Raw genomic sequence first — 21,058 nt, 5'->3', positions numbered from 1 at the left:
ATCACCGGAGGTAGAGCCTGGGTATGTATGCATGTGTGTGTGTATGTATGTATGTGTAAGAGATAGGGTCTTGCTCTGCAGTCCAGGCTGGAGTACAGTGTCACAATCATAGTTCACTGCAGCCTCAAATTACTCCTGGCCTCAAGCCATCCTCCCACCTCAGCCTTCAGAGTAGCTGAGACTACAGCTGAATGCCACCAAGCCCAGATCCTTTTTTTTTTTTTTTTTTTTTTGGAGAGAATCTCACTCTGTTTCCCAGGCTGGAGTGCAATGGTGCAATCTTGGCTCACTGCAACCTCTGTCTCCGGGTTCAAGTGATTCTCGTGCCTCAGCCTCCTGAGTAGCTAGGATCACAGGCATGCACCACCACACCAGGCTCATTTTGCTTTTTTCACTGTTGTTCATTGTTTGTTTCTCACAAGTAGGACTTTCTATTTGCCACTATTATAAGTCTGAACTTTAAACAGATTCTTGGACTGGTGGTTCATATCCATCAGCTCATTCAACTTTAGCATGTGTCTCATCCCTAGTGGGTTTTCCAGAACTACTACCTTCACCATGAAGCTCCATGCCTTTCAAACCCAGGGTTCTCCAGCATTTTTACTTTTCTAATGAAGACATCATGGAGAGGATACATTGGCAAGCCTTTTCTACATCTTTTCTAATGTTGTCTGGAATCAATTTACTGACCACTTCTTTCAAGTCATTTGTCTGCACCTCTCAGGTCATGATTTCCATCATCTTCTTCTGGAGTTGGCAGACTGTTGGTGCTGAGCATAAGAGGTCTTCCGTATCTGATTGTTGCGTTTTTTAGTAAAACCAACACAAAACAGATGAAAGAAGTAACCATCGTCGTCTTGACATCAACATGAGCTTCAATCATTGTTCAACATTTTTCAGCCATGGAACATATTTTGTCACAGGTAAGACCCATGCCATAGAAGACAGTCAGGCAGTTTTTGCCCTGAACATCTTCAGTAATCAGCTTGAATTTTCTAAATGCAATTTGATTATTCTGCAAATCAGCAAGACTCACTTCAAACACAAGACCCTTGGGACCATCAGATGCAATTTGGGTTCCTTGGGTCCTGGTGACCAAGTCTTTCCAATATTTCTTATATTGAACATAGGAGGTGCTTTCACATCATACTTATCTTTCTTAGAATATGGATCAACTACTTTCTTCTTAACTCCCTTTTTGCCACCTTTCATAAGGCACTTGTTCCTAACAAACGCCATAGTGCTGCTTAGAGAACCAAAAGGCTAAATTTTATATTTTTGGTAGAGATGGGGTTTCACTATGTTGGCCACGCTGGTCTTGAACTCCTGATGTCAGGTGATCTGCCCGCCTCAGCTTCCCAAAGTGCTGGGATTACAGGTGTGAGCTACTGCACCCAGCTGCTATTTATTTTTTCTTTTTTTGTACAGACAGGGTCTTGCCATGTTGCCAAGGCTGGCCTGGAACTCCTGGCCTCAAGCAATCCTCCCACCACAGCCTCCCAAAGCACTGGGATTTCAGGTGTGAGCCACCATGCCCAGCCTGGAATCTATTTTTAAAGCCAATCAAGTGTTGAATAAAATTGCAACCTGGGCTGTTTTTTCTTTGCATTTTTTACATTTCAATGGTTTTTAATATATTCAGAGATATACAAAAACATTACCAGTCAATCTTAGAACATTTCATGACCTCAAAAAGAAACCTCATACGCTTTAGCTAACACCCCCATTCTCCCATGCCCCTACCAGTCCTAAGCAACCACTAATCGACTTCCTATTTCTATAGATTACCATCTGAATGAAATCATGTAGAATGTGATCTTTCATCTGTTTTGAAGGTTCATCCACGCCGTAGCATATGTACTTTGCTCCTTTTTGTGATCAAATAATATTCCACCATTTGGGTAGACAACATTCGGTGTACCTCTTCATCTGGTGTGGGCATTTGGATTAATTCCCTCTTTGGGTTATTAGGAGTGATGCTACTGTAATTATTCATGTACAAATTTTTGTGTGGACCTGTGCTTTCATTTTTGAATATGAAAATATGGCACATCTCCAAGGAAGACATACAAGTGGCCAATAAGCACATGAAAAGATGCTCAATGAAATTCATCATCAGGGAAACAGAAATCAAAACCACAATGAGATACCACTTCACACCCATAAGGATGGCTGGAATCAAAGATACAGAAAATTGGCCTGGTGCGGTGGCTCATGCCTGTAATCCCAGCACTTTGGGAGACCGAGGCAGGTGGATCACCTGAGGCCAGAAGTTTGAGACCAGCCTGGCCAACATGGTGAAACCCTGTCTGTACTAAAAAAATACAAAAATTACCCAGGCAAGGTGGTGGGTGCCTATAATCCCAGCTATTCGGGAGGCTGAGGCAGGAGAGTAACTTGAATCTGGGAGGCAGAAGTTGCAGTGAGCCAAGATTGTGCCACTGCACTCCAGCCTGGGCGACAAAGCAAGGCTTCATCTCAAAAAAAAAAAAAAAAATACAGAAAATAACAAGTGTTGGTGAGGATGCAGAGAAACTAGAACCTTCATCCACTGCTGGTGGGAATTAAAATGGTGTAGCCACTGTGAGAAACAGTTTAACAACTTCCCAAACAATTCTACATAGAGTTACCAAATAACCCAGCAATTGTACTCCTAGATATAGGCCCAACTTGGGCTCTTTCAATCTATGGAAAATGAACTCTGGGTACTTGGCAAGAACAAAGAGGAAGAGAGGCAGAAATGGAGCCATGAGGGCACATTGATTGGTCTGTAGTACACATGGCTCCTACTGCAAATAGTCTCTAAATGACTTCATCAGTTGCTCATAAAAAAAAATCACCCTCTGCTCCAATCATGGAGGAAGAAGTATGGATTGGACCTGGTGAGCCACGGTAAGACTGACGGCTAAACTTTATGAATGATGAGGGGATTTGCATGTATAATCTTGACTGTACTAATTTATTTTATCCACTATCTTTGAAAACCTAACTCTTGACTAAGAACTGACTTTCCAGTACTTGTTGCTGACTCTAAGTAAATTTCCAATTCCACATAGTCCAAAGATGATGTGCTGAGAAATCTCTCAAAGGAAAAATGCTAAGAATACAGGCAGAGTTATGCGACAAATTTTGCAGAATTAACACAAATTGCACCTGTAGGTATGAAGCACAAAACATTTTCATGGGTAAAGAAAAAAGTGTTCTTCATTCTAGTAGAGGATGCAGTATGAAGCCGATCAAGCTGCTTGCCCAGCCAGACCTTGGGCCCTTACCTAATTTGTGTTAGAGTCAACCCTGATGGAGTCTGTATCTCAGTCATCTTTTTTTTTGACATGGAATCTCGCTCTGTCTCCCAGGCTGGAATGCAGCGGTGTGATCTCAGCTCTCTGCAACATCTGACTCCTGGATTCAAGCGATTCTTCTGCCTCAGCTTCCCAAGGAGCTAGGACTACATGTGCATGCGACCATGTCTGCCTAATTTTTGTATTTTTAGTAGAGATGTTTCATCATGTTGGCCAGGTTGTCCTCAGACTCCTGACCTCAAGTGATCTCCCTGCCTTGGCCTCCCAAAGTGCTGGGATTACAGGCATGAGCCACCATGCCCAACCTCAATCATCTTTTTATCCTCCACACCTGGCAAGTTCTAGACACACTGTGGTTCCATACAAGTTTGTTGAATAAACAGGAGACAAATAGAAAGTGGGAACTCTGGAAGTAGAGAAGATTCCAGAAATTGTGCACATTACCCAGAGACAGTGGCCCAATCCCTCAGTCCTGCCAGAGTTTTCTCTATCTCAACTCAAACCTTATGTGTGGGCCCAGGTGCAGTGGCTCACACCTGTAATCCCAACACTTTAGGAGGCTGAGGTGGGCAGATCACTTGAGGTCAGGAGTTTGCGACCAGCCTGGCCAACGTGGTGAAACCCCCTCTCTACTAAAAATACAAAAATTAGCCAGGCATGGTGTTGTGCACCTGTAGTCCCAGCTACTCGGGGGCCTGAGACACAAGCATTGCTTGAACCCAGGAGGCGGAGGTTGCGGTGAGTCAAGACTATGCCACTGTACTCTAGCCTGGGCAATAAAGCAAGACTGTCCCAAAGAAAAAAAAAAAAAAACCCTTATGTGTGAGCCTTGTTACAGAATTAATGTTTATATGGACAATATGTACATGAGTATATGTTAAGAGCATGAGTCATTCACAAGATTTAAGCAAAGTCCACTTAGAAAGCTCAATGCTTTGAGCTTCCACTTGCCTTGCTGCCTCTGTCCTCAGAAGGAGACTTCATCCTTCCATGTAACCAGCAAATCCTTTATGCAGAGATGTACACAACACACTCCTCTCCTTGGCTATGACACCTTGAAAGGGTCCTCTTGGTGGCCCCTGGTGCTCATTTCAGAGTAGTTCAAATTAAGGTGATCAGCTTTCATGCCAATCACTCTACAAATCACTCCTATTATCACCAATTTTTCTAAATGCTTTATTGAATTATTACTTAAAGAAATGTGCACATAGAAGAGGTCAACACAGTACTTTTCTTACAAACTGAACATACTGGCCAGACGCAGTGGCTCATGCCTGCCATCCCAGCACTTTGGGAGGCCGAGATGACAAGATTGCTTGAGCCCCGGAGCTTGAGACCAGCCTGGGCAACATAGTGAGACAACCCTCTCTACAAAAAATAAATGAAAAATTAGGCAACAGTTGTGGCACATGCTTGCAGCCCCAGCTACTGGGGAGGGCTGAGGTGGAAGGATTGCTTGAGCCCAGGAGGCAGAGGCTGCAGTGAGCCATGATGGTGCCACTGTGCTCCTTCTGGGTGACAGAGCAAGATCCTGCCTCAAAAACAAAAAAAAAAAAAACAAAAAACTGAATACCTCCATATTATCGACACCCAATTCAAGAAACAGAACATTACAGCCCCTTCCAGGATATTCCTGGGGTCTCTTCCATCTCTACAAACCCCTGACTACAAACAGCCTCCACTTATTTCACCTGACATTGTATTTTATGAAAGCAGCAGTTCTCAGATGGGGGCTATTTTGCCCCCTGGGGACATTAGACAATATCTGGAGACACTGGGGGTTGTGTCTACTTGGGAGGAGTTGTGTTACTGCATCCAGTGAGTCCAGGGATCCGGGGATGCCGCTCAACATCCTAAAATGCACAGGAAACCCCCACACATAGAACAGAGAAATTGCTGAGCCAAAATGTCAGCAGTGCCACAGCTGAAACCCTGACATACACAGAATCACACAGTATCTGCTCTTTCGTGCTGAGGATTTCCTTCATTCTGATCATTGCACAGGAAACAGAAATGTCATGTCGAGGCAGGTAGAGTCCAAAACAAAGAAAATCCAGAGTTTTTTTTTTTTTTTTTTTTAGTCAGCCTGGTGCCTTTAGAGCTAGGATTTAGTTTCCATTCTTTCTGTCTCATTTTCAAGTGATTTTTCTTCAAGTGGCATCTGCTAGGCTCAACACCTGGAGATCCCCACAAAGCTGAGATTCACATGGGAATTTTGTACACACCCACACAGGTATACACTGCCATTTACATGCAGACATCCACCCACAGATACACACATCCGGAGACCAAGACAGAAAGCAAACTCTACCACAAAAGCACAGTCCTCCGAACAGGAGAAATATACCATTCACTCCAGGGAGGTACCTATTGGTTTAATTCAGCCTCTGATAGGCTGTTGCCAAGCCCAGCTCTGAAAGTCTTCCCCTCTAGGAAAGAGAGATGGATTTTTTTCTTTACTCAAGAATATAGATATAAAAAAACAAACACTTCTGCATCTCAAAGCAGGCTCTACCTCCTGAGCTACACGTATTGATCAACATTTTATTGTCAATTTTCTTTTATCTGAATTGGAGAAAAATATAATCTAATTATGTTCTTACTGAAAGTTGGGAATCAGTCACACTAAATCCAATTATCTGGGTTCTCATGATTAAGGTGTTTAATTTGGGGGACAACAAAGCAAAAGCATTGGTCGTGTTTTAATATAATTAATACAGAATATATCTAAGGGGTTCAAGTATCACTGTAGCAAGAAGCTTATTCTGCAGCAAAAGGGGGGATTCTGCCACTAGGATTGAGTTAGGGTGGTTCATGGCTGTTCCATTTCATCAATATCTCTTCAAGAGTCCATGGAATGTGGAATGGGAAAGACTGAAATAGCCCAAGTATTGGCTAAGCTTCTATAAAGTGGTGTTAGGAGCTGATAAAATAACATGGTCTTTACGGACATCCCACACTGTAGTTCTCTAAGCTATGGATTCTCAGATTTTTCTATTTTATAAACCAGTAAAAATATTTTTTAATTTGAGAACCAACATAAGGTTGCCATTTTTTCTTTTCGGTAAGAAGGAACTTTTTTAAACTACCAGTTTCACACACACACACACACACACACACACACACACACACACAGAAATTCCACCATGATTGGTCAGAATAGGTTAGATTTTGCTGCAATAACAACTCCTAAATCTTGGTAAATTCAAACATCAGAAGTTGTTTTTCTCACTCATGCTACATTTGCAGGTAAGTGTGGGGTGCTCTGTTTTCCATCAAACTCACCCTAAGACTAAGGCTAATGGGGGGTGCATTACCTTGAGGATCACCAAGCAGGGAACAGAGGGAGAAGAATGCTAGAGAGTCCTGTACTAAGAATTAAATGCTCCAGGCTAGAAGTCTCACACTGCACCTCTGCCCCCAGCCTGTTGGCCAGTACTGGCCACTTCCCCTCCCCCACCACACTGCAATGCATGGAGACAGAAGAACTGGATACATTACAAATTTCTACCCCATGGCATTTCATAAAAGAGAAAAAAGTGCAAATACAAAAATGTTTTAATAGAATAGAATATATACATTTTGAGAATAAAGAACAATCCTCCATAAAGGACAGCTGGTTGTCTTTCACCAATGGGCACATTTCTGTGACATTTTCTCTGTTTTTCCATTTTATCCTTGACCTATGAACATTTTATACAGATGGTCCAAAGAACACCATTTGGGGACCACTGCTCTAATCAGGTGATGAAAACGGCCCCCAGAATAGAGCACACTCTCCTTAGCAAAGACCCAGCAAGGCCAGGGTGACCACATTCTCACCATCAATGTGCAGACATCCACCTGCAGCACCCTTACATCCCAACATCAAACAGTGGCTCTTTATCGCTTGATTCTAATGCCCTTTGATCTTCGTCATCACTGTAAAGCTCTCTGGACCCAAGATCTAACATCGCCACTCTAGCTACATCCTGCAACTGTTCACCTCTCCTGCCTCCTCATCCCTCTAAACTTCTCTTCACAACCTCATGTTTCCTTCTTGCTTTACCTTCCTGCTCAGCCTGGACCTTACAGTCACCTTCTTGTAATGTGGTCCTAAACGCGTTCTTCCCTGCCTTCAACCACACCCACCTGGAAAATCTCCATATCCCATTGATGACTTGCCTCGCAACTGACCAAGGGCTGCTGAATGATACTGGAAAGAATCACAACAGGGATCTGGTAGTTCCACTAAATAATCTCACCATCCAATTGTAGGGTAGACTTCACTTCTGTTCAGCAATATTTTTAAGCATCACAAATAAATTCCAAACCATATTTGCTATAACAATAGACTTTAAACCTCTTCCATATCTCAAAGCCCCCCAAACCCATCCCTAGGGGTTTCAGAGCCCAGAGTTGAGTTCTCTCAACTCACTTCCATCTCACCCCTAGATCACTGTATCTTGACCCTCTTCCTCTGCCTTTCCCATCTTATAAGGAGAAGCATCCTTCTCCTTTCCCAAGCTACCTTCTCCACTTGTGCCTTATCTGAGACCTCCCTTTATTTCCCGTTCCCTTGGAACTCTCATGACTCACCAGCTTCACTCATCATTTCATTCATATTTTTTACCATGTATGTGCCAGGTGTTTAACATATACTCATGCTTAAGTCTCCACATGCTAACAAGAAAAACCTTGATCATCCCTGCTATGCCCTCAAGTCATTACCCTCTCCGCTCCTTTCCTGTGTTCCCAAAGTTTGTTGATCTTCATCAAACCCTCTGATGCAGATGGCTCCGAAGTTTGCATCCTATTAGGTTGGTGCAAAAGTAATTGCGGATTTTGCCATTAAAAGTAATGGCAAAAATAACAATTATTTTTTTTTACCAGCCTAGTATCTTTTCTCCTTTACCAAACTTTGTCCCTGAATCATCTCATCACCTGTAACTACCTCCTCCATGCAGTTGATTCCCAGATCTGTATTATTCTACTGAAAGTCCATTCCCCATCTTCCTCGGCTAGAATAACAGAAGCCCAATTAGAATTCATGCTACCAGCTTCCCACCACCACCACCAGCACCGTCGCCCTGCCATTGTTAGCAAAATCATCTCTTGAGTGCAGCTCAAAGATTTGTAATGATCTCCCACTCCCCAGAAAGAGAACTTCAGACTCAGCCGAGAAGTAAAGATCCTCCAGATATGGCCTCAACTGCCCTCCAAACCATGTGCCCAGTGCATCCCTATGATGCCCCCTTCAGTGGAGTTAAAATGGAGGGAGTATTTTTCTTTTCACATACTCCTGGTGTTCTTCCACAAATACAATTTTCACCTCTTGAATATTTTCAAGGATTCTCCATGCTACACACAGTGAAATCAACTCCCCATCAGGACCCCAGTCTTCCCAAACCCTCTTCACACTTTTCTGCCTCCATGCTTTTCCTTGGGTCATCCTCTTCTCTAATATAACCTTGTGTATTACTCTACGTTCTCCAAAGAGCAGAGAGATAGAGGTAGAGCTATACACATAGAGATAGACAGATTGATTTGTTATAGGGGATAGCTCACATGGTTATGGAGGCTAAGGAGTCCTGGAGTCTGCAGCCAGCAAGCTGGAGACCCAGGACAGCCAATGATATAGTTCCATATCTAAAGTCAGGAGAAGACTGATGTCCCAACTCAAATATAATCAGGTAAAAAGAGCAAATTCTCTGTGACTCTACCTTTTTGTTTTGTTCAGGCCTTCAATGGATTGGATGAGGCTCACCCACATTGGGGAGGACAATCTGCTTTATTCAGTCTACCAATTAAATGTTATCCTCATCCAGAATACCTCAGAGACACACCCAGAATAATGTGTAGCCAAATATCTGGGCACCCCACAACCCAGTCAAATTGATACATAACATTAACCCCTCATGCCTTGCTTCTACTCTCTCACCATTACTGCATCGCCAAATCCTTCCCTTATTTCAAGGCTTAGCTCAAATGTCACCTCTTAACTAAGCCTTCCCTGATATAACCCCAAATATTAATATAATTGGTTTCTCCCTTCGCTGATGTCTCAAAATACTTTGTGTGTTTCTCTTTTACTGTATTTATTACACACTCCCTTATAAATCAAGGCAGAGATTCCTAGACAAATTATCAAAAGAGTATAAAAGAAGTCATCTTTGAGTGTGAAATATCTCATGGAATATACCACATGGCCTCTTCATGAAGAAACTACTGGGAGAGAAGAAGACAAGATGGAAGAGGCCAGGGAAAAGGGGTTAGTGGAAAGCACAATGAGGCTGGGCTCATACGGTGGCTCACACCTGTAATCCCAGCACTTTGGGAGGCCAAGGCTGGTGGATCACGAGGTCAGGAGATCGAGACCATTTTGGCTAACACGGTGAAACCCCATCTCTACTAAAAATACAAAAAATTAGCCAGGTGTGGTGGCGGGTGCCTGTAGTCCCAACTACTCGGGAGGCTGAGGCAGGAGAATGGCGTGAACCCAGGAGGCAGAGCTTGCAATGAGCTGAGGTGGCGCCACTGCGCTCCAGCCTGGGTGACAGAGTGAGACTCCATCTCAAAAAAAACAAAAAAAAAAAAAAAAAGAAAGCACAATGAAATAAGTCAGTGGACAGGTGCCTATAATTTCTAAGGGAAATAGAGTATAATCCAAGAATTTTATAGCCAGCTAAATTATTGCCTAATCAAAATAGGCAAAAGACACTATCACATGTTCAAGAACTTAGAGAATACAGTATTTCTGAGCTCTTTAAAAAAAAAAAAAGCCTTCATAATAAAATTTAGTCAGCCAAGAAATTTAAAAAATAAGCAACTTGTGAATTGAATGACCATGACAAAAGGCTAGTGATGAGAGGTGAATCCACTTAAAAATAGGACTATGATTGCAGAACAGAAAGAAAGGGTGGTCAACCTTAACAACATAAAACAATCTAGAAATAACTAGTTTCCAGAGGTAAAGGGAGGGACTGTAGGAAGTAGAAGTGCTAATGCCCTTTATTAAGTCAATTAATCAGGTCTAAAATTGAAACGTGGTTTTAAACATATAATTTCTTGTTTATTTTCCTCCCTAACTACCTGAGGATCAACCACCATGATGAATGACACGGTAACTATCTGGACCAGGAAGTTCATGACCAACCGACCGCTCCAGAGGAAACAAATGGTCACTAATGTCCTTCACCCCGGGAAGGCAACAAAATGTGCAAGACCACAATGGATGTCATCTTCATATTAATACTTGGACTCAGAACCAATTTTGGTGGTGGTTAAACAATGGGCTGTTGCATGCTATCTGGTTCTTTGAATTATGCAAAGAAAAATGAACTCAAATATAGATTTACAAGACATGGCTGGCATGAGACAAAGACAACCTCGAGAAAACAGCAAAAGGAATGCAAGGGCACAAGGAAGTCAAGAGACTGCAAAGGCCAATGTCGGTGCTGGCAAAAAGCAAAAGGAGTAAAGATTTTGCAATGACTTTTTTTGCAGTGACTGTAAAAATTTTTCATGAGATGATCACTCAACTGTAAAGATTCCTACGTATTTATAAAACATCAATATTTTTCATCATCTTTGATTTCTTAGATGTTCTAGAAACTGATTTTTAGTGAGGAAAAACTACATTTATCTGAGTTGACCAGTTCCTTCAGTTTCACTTCCATTTCTTTTTCTTCTGATAAATCTACACAGCATTCAATGTGCTACTTCTTGTTTTTAAAATCTCATTTTGTGTGATGTCTGTTCATGTCTCTAGCCATCTTTGTGCATAGCAAGGAATGCTGTTCACTTAATATTAAGGAGGTTTATTTCTTGGGGTCATGAGATTTGGGGTGACTTATCTCCCTTTTTGTACTTTTCTGTATTCATTAATTTTTTTGAGACAATGTCACCAATGTCCTTCATATTAATATTTGGGCTCAGAACCCATTTTGGTGGTGGTTAAACAATCATCACCCACATTGGAGTGCAGTGGTACGATCTCAGCTCACCAAACCTCCGCCGCCCAGGCTTAAGCGATTCTCCTGCCTCAGCCTCCCCTGTAGCTGGGATTACAGGCACGCACCACTACCACCTGGCTAATTTTTGTAGTTTTAGTAGAGAAGGGGTTTCACCTTGTTGGCCAGGCTAATCTTGAACTCCTGACCTCAAATGATCCACCTGCCTTGGCCTCTCAAAGTGCTAGGATTACAGGTGTGAGCCACTGCACCCAGCCTTTTCTGTATTAAATTTTTTAAAACACAACATTTAAAATAATCAAGTCATTCTTTTTGAATCTACTTTGTATTATAGGTATCCAAATACTCACGTATTCTCTCTTACGTGATGACAAACTTATTGGAATGTCATTTCATTTTGTGGTTCCAGCCCCAGGGATTCTGACTCTGATTCTAAAGGGTCTGTATGCAGAGTGAGCAAGCACCCGGGATGATTCTCTTACAGGTGTTTTAATGGCAAGAGTTTGAGAAACCCTGATGCAAAAGAACACACCCTCAAGGAAGTTGGCTGTACATGTATTTTCCTTCCTAGCACAGGAAAAGACAGAAAGATGATCCAATCACTACCACACATAGCACCTGATTATATGTGTATGAAGAATTCAGAAATGGTTTGATCAAGGCTGAAGACCTAAAAAGAGGCTCTTCTCTTGGACACCAAGCCCCCATCTCATGAGTGGTTGAGTTAGTAGAAACTGAGGATGACGCTTCTTCCTCTAGCATTGGTATCCCATGGTTTTTGTTCAGTAGATGAAGTACCTCCATCCCCCAACATCCCCAAGATCAATCCCAGTGTCCTCACAAACACTTTTTTATTTTTTGAGACAGAGTCTCGCTCTGTCACCCAGGCTGGAGTGCAGTGCAGTGGTGCAACCTCAGCTCACTGCAAACTCCACCTCCCATGTTCAAGTGATTCTCCTGCCTCAGCCTTCTGAGTAGCTGGGATTACAGGCATGCACCATCATGCCTGGCTAATTTTTGTATTTTTAGTAAAGACAGGGTGTCACCATGTTGGCCAGTCTGATCTCAAACTCCCGGCGGGCTGCATGAGAATCACCTGCGAGCTATTGCAAACATAGGCCGCTACTGGGTCCAAACGTATTCGTCTCTTGGAGAGGGTGAGAGAGGCAGAACAAGAAAAAGGATGGGAAGAAACCAGGCTTGTGCACAGGAGGATGCTGGGATTCCTCCTGCATGTTTAGCACAATGCATCTTATTTTACAAGGTCACAGAAGCTCAGAGAGGTAAACCTACCTGGGTTCTCATAGCTTGTAACTGGCAAAACCTGCCCAAATCTCTGTCTCTAGAGATATTTCCACTTGCTTCAACTCTGGAGCTGTCTTAGTTGTAAAGATGACAGATTCCACTCATCACTCAGTTTTGTTTGCAGATATTGCCTAAGGTCCCTTGTGAATATTTAGCTCAGGGCTGTTTTTTTTTTTTTTTTTTTTTGAGTTCTTTGTTTGTTTGTTTGTTTTTAAAAAAGCAATCTTGTAGAAAGAACCCAAAGTGTCTCACCCTTTTAAGACCCTGCAAACAGGGAGACCAGACTCTGGAGTCCTGGTCTGGTTTCCACACCTTCCTTAGATTTCCCTGTGTGTAAAATCCAACAACAATCTTTGACAAATTGCCTCTCCCAGGGGAGAGATGGACGAAGTGTTAACTTTGCTTTTTTTTTTTTTCTTTTTTCAGACAGAGCCTCACTCCATTGCCCAGGCTGGAGTGTAGTGGTACAATCTTGGCTCACTGCAACCTCTGCCTCCTGAGCTCAAATGATTCTTGTGTCTCAGCCTCCTGAGTAGCTGGGACTACAGGCAGATGCCACCACATCTGGCTAATTTTTGTATTTTTAGCAGAGATGGGGTTTCGCATATTGGCCAGGCTGGTATCGAACTCCTGGCCTCAAATGATCCACCCCCTTCAGCCTCTCAAATTGCTAGGATTACAGTCATGAGCCACCATGGCCAGCCACTTTGCTATTTTTTTAATAGACAGCTTCGATGTCCGGTATGATTTCACAGATTAGGAAACATAACAGGCAAAGAAGAACACTTTGCATTCAAATAGTAGAATGTTTGCATTTTCCAAGAGCTCTCACCTGCCATCTAATCTTGTCTTCCTAGCAGTCCTGGGAGAGAAGCAGATGTAGTTTCCAATCCCACTTTCCAAAAGAGGAGACTGAGGCAAAGGCTTTGCAGATACACAGAGGACATGTAAGGACAGGTGAGGGTCATGATCATTGTCAGCACCCTCCCCAACTTGACATTCCCAGACCTAGTAGACTTCCAAACAGAGGAGACAGAAGAACTGATCAATCAATTCTGCCATGGGTGCCAGGACCCAATTTTTCCCTGGCTAACTCGGTCACATCCTGTCTGGGATCTCCAACTACTACCCATCCCATAAGTCTCAGCTAAAACAGGAATTCAATGGGGAACATTTTTCTGAGGCTCCAGGATTGAGCTAGGCCCTCTCCATGGCTCTCTGACCTTCCCCTACTGCAGAACTTAGCACCTGTATTTCACTATTTTTTCAAACATGTGTCTTTCGTATGCTCTCCACGTTATCTGCAGCATCTGCCAAGAATAATAATGAATGGGAAAACCTAATCTCTATTGAGTGTCGACGATGCACTTTTAATGTGACATCTTATTTAATCCTCATTATATCTGCAAGAGTAGAAGCTATTAATAGCCAATTTTCAGATAAGAAAATCAAAGCACAGTTTCTATAACTTACCCAAGCAGCTAGCTAGGAGGCAGCTCAGTTTGAGCCGAGGGAATCATATTCCAGAGACCATGTTCTCAATTACTAGAGCAGGTACCTCCCCAGAATTTAGCAGGTGGTTAATGAGTCTTTGTGGAACAAATGAACAGAAGGACAAGCAGAGGAATGGATACATAGGTGGATGGGTGGACAGATGGGTGGGCGGGCAGGTGGATGAATGAATGGATGGTTGAGTCAGTGACGGGATGGCTGAGTGGGTGGAGAAATGGACGAGTGGGTGAGGGGGTGGAGGGATAAATGGTGGATAGATGGTTAGACGAGTGAATGGGTGGATAGATGCATGGGTGAGTGGATGGATAGATGGGTGGGTGGGTGGGTAGGTGGATGATAGTTAGGTGGAAGAGAGTGGGTTGGATGGATAGATGGGTGGGTGGGTCGATAGATGGGTAGGTGGGTGGATGGATGTATGCATATCTGGATGGATGGATGGATGGATGGATGGATGGACGGATGGAAGGAAGGCAGGTTGGATGGATGGGCGGACAGATGAACAGATGGAGTTGGGCATTTATTCGGGGCCCTCGAAAGAACTGAGTGATTTCCCTAGGGTGTGTCATCACCTGCAGGTAGGTGGGCAAGGGGGCTTGCCTCCGTAATACTCATGATTATGGGTAGTGCTCAGCCTTAGTTACCACTCTCAGAACACTTTATTGACTAGGAAAGTCAAAACTGGCATTGATAACTAATGCAAATTGCAGCTATAACTAACCAAAAATGTTGAGCTGATGACAGCTGGGCAACCAATAATCAATAACTTGGCTGTGTCACGTTACTGTCATGCTGGGCAGGTAGAGCCAGGGGTTCCTTAATCCTTCCATCACATTAAGGATGTTTATCAAGACTTCCCCAACCATGGGGACAGGGATATTATCAAATACTTGCAGTTCACCCCAAAAGGCTCACCCTCTTCGTTCCATCTGCACATGACCTTCAGCTCAAAGACATTTCCAGTCCTCCAGGTCAGCCCTTCTTCCAGCCTTTGAATTAACCCTGATGACTGCCTGCCCATTAGGTATCTTCACCTTTCATCACACATCCTTTTCCAAGGCTTTCCTTCAATTGAGCCCTCACTAAACGCTGGAGCTGTTGTTGAAAAAATCCAGAACAAGCTGGGTGGGGGATGCAGTTGGGAAGCAGGCTGTAGTAATGGGGAAAAATTCTAAGCAATCTCAAACACAGAAAAGAAACTTAACAGGTAAGAGAGAGGCAGTCAAGAGAAGAAGTGTTAATTTTGCATAACTGAAGCTGAAGAAGATCGGGGGGCATGGCAGACCACAAGATAAATATGATATAGACTCCTTTTTAAAAAAGTATAAACACCCACCCTTTCCTATTGACAACTGTGCTTCAAATATTGCTAAGGTCCTTACTAAAGGTGAGTCACAAAAACTGAGTATTTTATGCAATACAGTAAGAAGGCCCATAGGCAAGCATGTTCCTGACACCACCTTCTAGGATAACCCCTGAGATTCTAGTTACACCTGTCCTAAAGTTGTCTCTCACTCCTGCTGTTGGAGAGCTACCATGAGAGAAGAACCATAGTGAAGTGGTTAAGAGTGTGCACCCAGCGACCAGCTAGATGGCTTTGAACCATCACTATCTAATACTGAGCAAGTTACATAATGTTCCCGAGCCTCAACTTTCTCATCTGTAAGATGGGTATGCTGTCATTCATTAATCAAATTCTAGGTGAGCATATACTAAACACCAGAGACACAAATGAGAATCAGAACAGGCATTTCCCTGGCCCTTATGGTGACCACAGTCTTGAAGGGGAAGGATGACACGCACAGAAATAGGAAGCCATAGCTGAGCTAGTGTCTACCACAGAGAGGCACCTGGTGTCATGAAAGCAGGTAACAGGGGGTTGCTGTGACTGAGTCAGTGTGGCCAGGTGTCCCTGAGGATGTAGTGACTCCACTGTCAGATGAGACCATGACCAGGTGAAGAGGCAGGGAGAGGGAAAACCTTTCCAGGCAGAAAGAGCAGGATGTGCAAAGACCCTGTGGCAGGAAAAGAACAAAGGAAGTGCAAGAGCCTGAAAAAGGCCAGAGAGAGCAAGTGAACATGTGGATAATCACAGCACCGACCTCATACAGGACTTGCAAGAAATCGAGACCCTGTCTGTAACAGATTCAGCAATGACTAAATAGAAACTATCTCCTAAAAGCACACGATGAGGCTCCTTGGTGGCATTTCCCACATGAGGCTGCCATGGACTCAGAGGCCAAGTTCAACCTGCCTGTAGACAACCTCCAAGCCAGCTGGACACACATACACCCTCAGGCTCAGGATACTCAGGACAGAGTCCTGGATGCTTGAAGTCATAAGTATCCAGAGTGATACAGAATTCCAGCCAGGCATGGTGGCTCATGCCTGTAATCCCAGCACTTTGGGAGGCCGAGGTGGATCACCTGAGGTCAGGAGTTCAAGACCAGCCTGGCCAACATGGTGAAACTCCCTCTCTACTGAAAATACAAAAAAAAATTAGCTAGGTGTGGTTGTGGGTGCCTGTAGTCCCAGCTACTCAGGAGGCTGAGGCAGGAGAATCGCTTGAACCCGGGAGGCAGAGACTGCAGTGAACTAAGATTGCACCATTGCAATCCAGCCTGGGCAACAAAAGTGAAACTCCATCTCAAAAAAGAAAGAAAAAAAAATGACACCGAATTTGCTAAAGGGGGAGAAAGGGCTTTCTTCCAAAGCTGGGCCTGGTTTCTACAGAGAGTCTTTCACATGAAAATTAAGCAGCTCTTTGCAAGCACCTCAGAGGAGAACCCCTCACCCTGATGAATCAGGCACACGGGCGGATCCAAGACAACTGGCTGCGTGCATGTGAACAAGCCTATGGTGGAAATGCAGTGCTTTATTGTTTGGGGTGGTTTAATCACCAGGAGGGAGAAGCTTCTAAAGCAGCACTCAGAGGTGGCTGTTGCCTGGGTTTTCTGGAAGGGGGAGGCGGTGAGGATGAGGGCTTCCCTTTCATCTGCAGGCCCCTTGCAGAAGGAGCTGGGGAAAGCTTTGCAGCCATCTATACACTGTTTGCCCTCTTGTCTGGCTGGGACGCCAAGCTCCAGATGGGGGCAGATGAGATAGCTCTTGCCACCGTATTTGGAGAGAGATGGCAGGGAAGTCAGCCCCCGTGGAGAAGACAGGGGCAGGCACGTGCTGGACAGTGCTGCCCAGGCCCCTGGGGCTGAAGTGTCCAACCCCACAGCCTCTAGGTGCCACTAAAGCAGCCCAAGAGGAGCTTCTCTGTCCATCTCCATCCTGGCACCTACAGACACTTGGAGAGAGTCCTTCACATGGGAACTCACAAATGCACACTGATAACCCCCACACGGAACTCTCATATGTAGCAAGTGAAAAGACAGGATGCCAGTTTAAGTTGGATTTCAGATAAACAACAAATCATTTTTTGGGGTAAGCAGGTCCCAAATATTGCATGGGATATATTTGCACCAAAAAAAAAAAAAAAAGGTTGATGAGAAATTCAGGTTTAATTGGACCTCCTGTATTTTACTTGGCAAGCCTAACCCTGCATAAACACAACCTCGAGCTTGAAACACAGAGAAGACACGGCCGTGCTCACACGCGTGCACAAACCCATACGCCTTACAGACTCAAGGGCTGTGATGAGGGTCCCCACCCTTGAACACTTCCCTGTCCTCTGTCTGGGTTCAGAGTAAACAGGGGTCACCTGGCATCCACGTCTAAGCTGGGCTTGGAGGTGTCCTAATGAAGCAGGATGCTGACCTGCACTTCCCCAGCTAAGCCGGGTCTGTAGCCAGGCCTAGTTTCCAGTCTCGGGCCTAGAACACACAGCACAGCCCCAGACCTTGGCAAGAAGGCTTCATCTCAAGGGCCACTGGTGCAGGAACTATTAGAAGCCCCACTTCTTTCCTCTGTTTCTGCTGCCATTGCCCCAGTCTCTGACCCTGACACTCAATCACTCTATAAACACAGCAGGTACTAGGGGTGGCTCTGGGCTTGGCACTAAAGACATCACCCCTGGTAAAGCCACAGTCTAGCAATGACAGTCAACCACGTATCAGCAACAGCCCTGCCCCACACGTGCTAACTGCGCACAAGGCCGGCACTGTGAACGTGCTCTCAAAAGTGATTTCACTGAACCCTCATGGCAGCTCTAGGATGCAGACAGTAGCATCACATTATCCCCATTTTACTTATGAGAAAACTGAGGCCTGAAGAAGGCAAACGCAGGCCTCACGGTTTGCAGTAACATTGCCAGGAATGTTTGAGAAAGCAAACTTCTCCAGAGTGAAGCAGTCTGCCAGAGCTCAGAAGCCAGAGTCCCTGTTAGCAGGGGCTGGGGGCACTGTGGTGTGGGGGCAGACAAGCAGGTAGGGGCTGGACCCCCCCCCCCAGGACACCAGGGTGCAGACTGGTGTGAGTAAAAGAAAGAGAGGTGGTCGTGCCATCATCTGCAGAAGATGATGTCTACAGAGGACAGTACCATGTGAGCCCTTGGGGAGCCGGATGACTGGATGGAATTTTGCACAGGATGCAAATTGAGCACAGATCCCCCTCTGACCTAGACAGCCCACCTCCAGGAACATCTCACGGAAACGCAGGCACAGAGCACCAAGTGATGTGTGCAAGGAAATTCATCAGAACACCGTCTGTGATTGGGAAAAGGCAGAAACCACCCAAAGACGTATCAGTGCAGGGCTGGTTAAACGAAGCATGGTGCATCCACACGTCAGAATAACTGCTGGGAGAAGAAGCTGGTACCCAGGTTCCAACGTGAGACAATGTCAAAGACATGCTGCCTGAAAAGCAGGCTTCTCCAAAGAATAAATATAGCATTATTCCATTTTCATTTTTTAAAAAGGTTACAATAAACACTTATGTGCAAATACATGTGCTTGCGTGCACAGAGGAAAAAGGTGTGGACGGGAACAGAAAACCAAACTCTGCGTGTTCTCACTCATAAGTAGGAGCTGAACAATGAGAACACACGGACACAGTGAGGTGAGCATCATACACCGGGGCCTGTCGGGGATGGGGGACAAGGGGAGGGAGAGCGTTAGGACAAATACCTAATGCATGCGGGGCTTAAAACCTAGACAATGGGTTAGTAGGTGCAGTAAACCACCGTGGCACACGTACACCTGTGTAACAAACCTGCACATTCTGCACGTGTATCTCAGAACTTAGAATAAAAAATAAAAAGAAATCAAAGAAAAAGGTGTGGAGAGGTATACCCTAACCCTTCCCAGTGTTACCTCTGAGAAGCAAGATCAAGAAAAGCAAATCAAGAGGAAGTTTTGTTTTTTGTTTTATATATATATATATATATATATATATTTTTTTTTTTTTTTTTTTTGGAGACATAGTCTCGCTCTATCACCCAGGCTGGAGTCCAAGGACACAATCTCGGCTCACAGCAACCTCCTCCTCACTGCAACCTGCTTCTTCTGGGTTCCAGTGATTCTCTTGCCTCAGCCTCCCAAATAACTAGGATTACAGGCGTGCACCACCAAGCCCGGCTAACTTTTGTATTTTTTGTAGAGACAGGGTTTCACTATGTTGGCCAAGCTGGTCTCGAACTCCTGGCCCACCCGCCTTGGCCTCCAAAAGTGCTGGGATTACAGGTGTGAGCCACCACGCCTGGCCTGAATTGCTTGAATTCTCAGACCACATGGACCCTCTTATCTGGCCCAATTGCAAGAGTCCAAGGCAGGAAAGGCAGAAGGCAGGGGCTTACCCCTCCATCAGGACAACATAGAACAGAGTCAAAAAAGAAAAACATGAATGGGTCAGTCAAGAGGGCCGTGCACATGCCCTCCCAGGCACCTACACCTTGCAACTTAAGCTGACAGGCTTTCAAGCCAGTCTTCCTCCCCAAAGACTAGCAAGGACACAGGCCCTGGCGAGGACCCTCCAGGAGGATGGTCTGAGGGACAAGGTAGGGTGCATAGTCAGGGGTGGCAGGAGGAAAGGGGGACACGAAGCCAAGGAAACCAGGGCACCCCATGCTTCCTGAAGGCAACTAGAACAGGGCGCCACACTGGGCCCCTGTGTACCTGTTTCTACAACAGCCTGAACACAAGGAAAAGGAAAACAAGGAAAATACACAAAGCCCAGCCTCACCTGGAGCAGGTTAAATAAAGGTGTGTGACTTCATGTCCTTTGGAATTGGAAATCCAAGCTTCCTCTTCTGTGCCTTTAAGGTCCTGGCTGCTGCCCCAAAGCTCCCTTCTCTTCCCTCCTCCTCTTGTCCTGACTTTTTTTTTTTTTTGAGACGGAATCTTGCTCTGCTGCCCAGGCTGGAGTGCAGTGGCACAATCTCAGCTCACTGCAACCTCCATCTTCTGGGTTCAAGCAATTCTCCCAGCTCAGTTCCCCAGGTAGCTGGGATTATAGGTGTCACCATGTCCAGCTAATTATTGTATTTTTAGTAGAGACAGGTTTTCACCATGTTGGCCAGGCTGGTCTCAAACTCCTGGCCTCAGGTTATCCCCCTACCTCGGCCTCCCAAAGTGCTGGGATTACAGGTGTGAGCCACCATGCCTGGCCCTCTTGTCCTAACTCTGCCATCTCTTTGCAGTCTCCACTGAGCAGCTTTTCCTGGGCCCGTCCTGCCCCCATACAGAGCTGCACTCTCAAACCACCCCCCAATGCCCCTGGCCCTGGCTTCTGCCGCGGGGCTCTGATCCTCAGCTGGTGAGGTCTAGAGGGTCAGAGGGAGCCAGACTCCCTAGAGAAGCTAAGGCGGGAGACCTGTGCTGGGCTGTGGGTAACCTGCCCCCTTCCAGCTGGGGCCAAATAGAAGGGGGAAAGGCTGCCCCCAGAATACGGGGCCCTCAGAGGCCCTGGGGATCTGTGCTGGCAGTCAGGAGGACTGTCACCTCAGTGCAGTTGCCTGCAGGGAGGGCTGTGCAGGAAGCTGCATGTTGCTCAGAGAACAAAAAAAGGAAATGAAATGCACCATCTCGTTATTAGCATGAGCTTTTG

At 45.0% G+C, this 21,058-nt stretch overlaps 1 pseudogene; it reads right to left on the bottom strand.

Moving 5' to 3' along the window:
• Positions 1–209: 209 nt before the first annotated feature.
• LOC134731023 (small ribosomal subunit protein eS1-like) lies at positions 210–4,861 on the bottom strand (annotated as a pseudogene).
• Positions 4,862–21,058: the final 16,197 nt, after the last annotated feature.

This window comes from Pan paniscus, chromosome 7, assembly GCF_029289425.2.
Source record: "Pan paniscus chromosome 7, NHGRI_mPanPan1-v2.0_pri, whole genome shotgun sequence".
NCBI classification, from domain to species: Eukaryota; Metazoa; Chordata; class Mammalia; order Primates; family Hominidae; genus Pan; species Pan paniscus.
Note: the sequence above shows the minus strand (reverse complement) of the source record. Positions and strands in the feature narration are given on the sequence as shown.